Source organism: Tasmannia lanceolata, unplaced genomic scaffold, assembly GCF_043159265.1.
Source record: "Tasmannia lanceolata isolate RefF3 unplaced genomic scaffold, GAP_Taslan_0.1 ptg000037l, whole genome shotgun sequence".
NCBI lineage: Eukaryota > Viridiplantae > Streptophyta > Magnoliopsida > Canellales > Winteraceae > Tasmannia > Tasmannia lanceolata.
In genome coordinates this window covers 23,830,717-23,836,669 of record NW_027518714.1, presented here as the reverse complement: position 1 = coordinate 23,836,669, position 5,953 = coordinate 23,830,717, and positions in this window count along the sequence as shown.

Sequence of the window (5,953 nt, the reverse complement as noted above, 5' to 3'; positions counted from 1 at the left end):
GGTTAGATCAAATATTCGGAAAGGCAAAAGTGGTTTGGGTTTGATTAAATAGGTAATGGAATGGATGGGATCTACATGGGTGTGGTCAGGATGGTAGGTGGTTGGTTGTGCATAGGAATATGGGTGCAATGATATGGAGTATATGAATGTATGGGGTGTATGGGATAATGGGTTCGGATATGGGGCTTAATGGAGTAATGCAATTTGGAGGTTGTAATCTGATGAGTGTTGGAGGGAGGTTATGAGGATGGGGACACGGCTAAGGAGATGGGGGTTGGACCATAGTGACCGCATGGCTTCGGAAAGGGGAGAGGCAATTCTTTGGAGAGGGAAGTTAGGAATTATTGGTGTGAGAGATCGTTTTACTTGGGGAGGTATATGGAGGTATTTATAGGTGCTGGGGGTGCAAGAATTACTAAGTTTAGAGTGTTGGAAAATCAAGGGGGGAGATTAAAAGATGGAACATTAGAAACAAATCAAAGGAGAGATGAGAAAAGACCTAGAATGTTCTTGATCTTTACTTTTATAACAGGAAATCTTTGAAGAAAAGCAAATCACGCCCAATTTGGGCGTGCAATCGGAGTTTTAGAAAGCCTTTGATTGGTTTCTTTGTATAGAATATTCTAGCTTTATTAGAATTGGTAATATTGACTAGCTTTTCCTTTTTTTATCCCAATTGGTGGAAATAATTCAAAAGTCTCTCAAAATATATCCATGATCCTAAAAATTAGGGAACATTTCAGCAAGGCACGTTTTCCCAAGTTGGGAAAACGTTGGTTGATGAGAGAGAAAGATGGAAGACAGAAAGTAAGGAAAAATTTGGAATTTGGAGATTTGGGTGAGATTTTATGGCTAGTTTTAAATGATTTTCACCAATTCTTGTTCCCTAATTTTTCTCAAGTCTTTTAAACCCAATATTGACATGTAAATTACAAATTTAATTTTTTTCGTCCAATAAGAGCCGTCGGTTTTTAACGGCAGATCATTTTTCCACCGTTTGATCAAATTGTTGATTCGATTGGACCAACCAACTTGATCAGCTTTGGATCGATGATCCGAGCCGTTAAACCACCAATTAATGAGTTTAAAATCTGTTGTTGATCATAGGATTGAACAATTTTTATGGCTCTCATTTTTTTCGTACTGATCCGTGGGTTTTCGTAGGGTTTTTCCTCAATTGAGCTACTTAATGTTCGATCGGGATTGAGGCCGACCCCGATTAATTTAATTTTGACCAAATGATCTTAATTTATTGAGAAACACCCAAATTAATCTCAGCCCTTGATTTGACGATTCCATACAAATCGGATCTCGGAGCAGAATTAAGGTTCGGCCTGTGAAGCCACCCTACCTAATTTAACCCCGATTGATGATCTGTTGGGTTGGATTAGGGTCTTGGCAACTTCAAGTATATAAATACATAAGAGAGGGTCTCTTACAATATTCACTATACTCGGGCCACTAAACAAGGCATTTTTCCAATTTTTCGGGCCATATTTTGGACATTTCGGACATTAGGATGGAGATTGAGTGATTTAGAGAGAAAATTTCACAGCTCAATATATTAGGCTATTGTTGGTTAAAGTATAGCAAAATGAGGGTGTCTACACTTAAGAATGGATTCCGTAGAACACCAAGGTCCGAATGTACACATCGCGTTAGTGTCAGAGAACATTAGGTCAAATGGTAATGGTCCACATAAGTTCCACAAATCTTAGAGTACAGATTATCTCTAAAGTTCTCAATGTACTAATACCAATACGATCAAAGTACACAAGGTCAAGGGGCTAAGACATATGACAAAGTTAGCAATGATCCACATATAACGAAAGATTCGAAGAGGAACAAAGGTATGATGGCACTGATTCACATGGGTTCCACAAGAGTTTTCAATACAGTTTGGTACATATTAACCTAAAAGTTCATATTTCTTAGAGAATCTCAAAGGTTCCACAAGAAGTCCCGTAATATGGGGCACACATCCAATACGAATTCATAAGGCATCATTGAGAACAAGGCATATAGATTTCAAATGATAAGGGGCTGAGCATGCGTGACCTGAACCAAACATCAGCGTTATATCATGGTTTTTCACATATTGGTAGAGGTTATCAAATTGGGAACACAAGGGATACACAATCAAATTGAATATCCAACACAAAAGCAGTACGAAATTACATACGTCGAAGTTTGTTTCGAAGGTTTTCCAGACTCAAGGGTTGTCACCTAATGTCATAAATCATGTCATTAAATCAATAGAGGCACAAAAGGATGCGACCCAATTCACAGATTCATGTTTCAGAATCAGAAGGGCCAAAACAGTTTTTTGGTGCAATGTTTAGTCGCCTATCCATGCTTAGTTGGCTATCCAGTGTTCACTAAGAGATTTTAGGGTGATGGATAGTCAACTATGCCCCCTTAGTCAACTATCCAGTACCCAACCTCCGATTTTCCGAGTTTAAACAAGTTGGGAGGTCCAAACTTGATCTCTACCCTTCCGATGTGACCATGGTTGGATTTGTTCGATCCCTTATGGCAAAAGGAACCCATCAAACCCAATCCGGACGCCGGAAACTTGCCAGACGGAGATCGAAACTAGGGGTGCAACTTGGGTCGGGTTCAACCCGATTTTTCTCGGGTTGGGTTTGGCAATGGTCGGGTTGGGTTAGGCTTAGGGTTGGAAATTCGTAACCCGAGTAAAATTCGAGTTGGGTTCGGGTTGAGTGTCATGCAACCCGACCCAATTTGTAACCCGATTCTCCTTTCTGTTTTTTAATTTTTTAACCTTTTAATAGTTGCTTTAAAATAAGGAAAAATTGCCAAAAAGGGACACCAAAATACAAGAATTGTCAACGGGGGACACAATTTTGAAAAATTGTTAAAGAGGGTTGATAACCTCCTTTTGAGAGTTTGATAACCCCATTTAGAGGGTTGATAACCCCCTTTTAGTGACTTGATAACCCCCATTTCGTCCCTCTCTAACAATTTTTCAAAAGTGTGCCCCTCATTGTCAATTTTAGAATTTTGATGTCCCCCACTGGCAATTTTTCCTTAAACTAAAGTTACAAAAGAGGCGTGCTTTTCTTCAAAGATTTCTAATGCCAAAATATCTTCTGTTCTCACGACTTCACATGTGTAATAAATGTTTTGCCTGCAACTCTCTGTCCCTACTCATTATGCAAAATGGTGCATTCTCCTTTTCAAAATTCAAATGGCGCATTCTCCTTCCTTTTCAAAATTCAAAATCTATTTTATAAAGCTATTACATCTTTCTTTCTCCATTTTTAATTACTAGTAAAAATGCACGTGCATTGCACGTGCGATGACAGAGAAATTAAAAATTAAAATTGTCTAATAAGATTTTCCTGTAAGAGAAAAAGAAACCAACTATCTATCACTGTAATAATTTCCTTTCTACTTTGAGATCCTAACCCATTTGAATCTACTTCTTAAAGTTTTAATGATGTTGAAAATAAAAGTGGATTCTAATTTTCTTTTTCAATTTATCTTTTGGACGAGGTAGGGTCAATACTCAATAGTGTTGATGATGAAAAGTTCAAAAGTCACTCAGTAGAATAGAGAAAGAGTAATCAATGGGTTAATGTTAAAACCCCCATTCAAAGAATTAAGAGTACAGATTACATATTCCTTTATATTACCTATCGCATGGTATAATTGTGAAAACTAATGACCTCAATTCCTCTAGGAAAAACAAAAAGGTTTTAGTTAAAATCTGTAAAACAAAATTTAAAGGCCACTAACTCTTTAAGTCCCCCATTAGTTGAATTGAACTAAATTTTAGTTAACCAACATATAATTATTTGGCATCCCTGATATCATAGATGAGGTGGCTATCGAGGTATTATTTCTGACGCTAATGGCAATTTGATTCTTGATTTTGAAGGTCCCAATAGCTAATTTTATGACATCGACGTAGAAGTGGAAGGAGCCAGAAAATGTTCTCTTTTCATGATTTATAGGGAAATGATATGATTATGGTTAAGTAGAGTGATCTCATCATAAATTGAAGGTTCCTCTAAATCTTAAAAATTAAATAGGGTTGATTCTTGGTACATCTTTATTGGATTGCAAGAAAAACATTTTTGATGGAAAAATTTTATAGGTGGAATATTTTGTCCATGTTGTGTATTAAAGTCAAATGCGTATTGGTTGGTCTTAATTTCAGGTAATTAAAACTTGTACCCAAGAGAAATCTTTATTGGATTGGAAGAAAAACATTTCCTATGGAAAAAATTTCTTAGGCAAATATTTTCTTTCCACACTTTAAATGAAATTGATATGATTATGGTTAAATTAGAATGATGTTATCATAAATTGAAGGTCCCTCCAAATAAAAGTTAAATAGGGTTGATTCCTGATAAATCTTTATTGGATTGCAAGAAAAATAATGTTGATGAAAAAATTTTCTTGGGGGAATATCTTTTCCCCATGATTTAGAGGGGAATTATGTGATTATGAGAGTGTTTATATGGTCTAAGTCATTATAGTGATTATTTTTTCAAAAAGTTCTGTATGGCTTACGTCGCAGGATAATCCAAACCGTCCATTTGATGGGCCACAATGTAACAGGTTGTGTGCCAAAATCCATTTCCACAGGATGATTCCATCCCTCCGATCAATAAATGTTTCCTAAATATGTCGTTCCTCTATAAATGTTTCCAACGGTATCTTCTTTCTATCCTAATTCTTTCTTTGAAAAACAAAGTGGAAGTTTCTCTTTTTTCTCTATTTTTTCCGCTTAGAAATTGATTTAAGAAAAGGTCTTGCTGTTCTCAAGAATGAATTGATCAGACATCACAGTATTTTGTTGATCAGACATCACAGTATTTTGTCAATTGGTTATGGAAGTTTCCTCATCCATCCAAACAAATCCCTCAAGATAATTGGCCGTTCTTTTGGCACATAATTCCAAAAACATTTGCCTGCTGCGGGACACATCAAAAGGTTTTGAGTCCCTTACCAATCGAGGTACTGTTTCTTTGCATTTGTTGTTATGGCTCTTTTTCTTCATATTAGAAGTATGTACATATCTCATTCATTTTTTCCGGAAATTTTTAGTAAGATTGATCTTTTCAAAAATCATGACTTAGTTATGCTTAAGTCTTATATTTGGGAATCATGTGCTTATTGCACAGTAAAATCAAGCAATGAACTAATAATGGCCACGGGACTATTAAGCTTTGTACTTTGTCAGCCACCGTCTCATAGAAGACTGAGCAAATATTTTGAGTATCTGTAATTGAAGAATGTATGGTAACTGGGTGTTTATTACAGTATTTATGAATTGAAGCTATATTTGATATTATTCAAGAATTGTAATTTATAAGAAGCATGATGAGTTTGAACTTTCTTTTGGTAAGAATTGAACTTACTAATTTCTTCTTCTTCTTTTTTTACAGGTTTATTCTGCAATCTGGACTTTCTGTTATTACATATTCTGTTATTAGAGAAGCATGACCTCTTATTATTTTATTGTTTTAGGAACGGTGATGTTCGAACAAAATATTCATCTTGATCTCTATAAAAAATAGTGCAGGATGTTTCTTTCATACGTGACTAGCATTTTTATTTGGCCCTTTAAGGTTTTTGTTATGCGTGAGTAGCATTTTTATTCAAACCTTTCAGGTTATTTATTTCTAATTTTGTTTCTGATTCATGATCTGTTTGGCAAAATTTTATGAATTCCGTTGTTTTTATACTTAAATATTTCAATTATACACTATTTTTTGTTGAATATATATGTCCATCTTTGGATGAATTTCTCATACTCTCTTCTGTTGAAACTTTCTGTATATCTTATGAATTTTTCTTTTTTATTTTCATTTTTTTATCTTAAAAAAAACTATAAATCTTTTTTTTTTGGGCCGTCCCGTGCATCGCATGAGTCTGCAACTAGTGTATATATATATATATGAGAAAAGGGTTCCTAAGG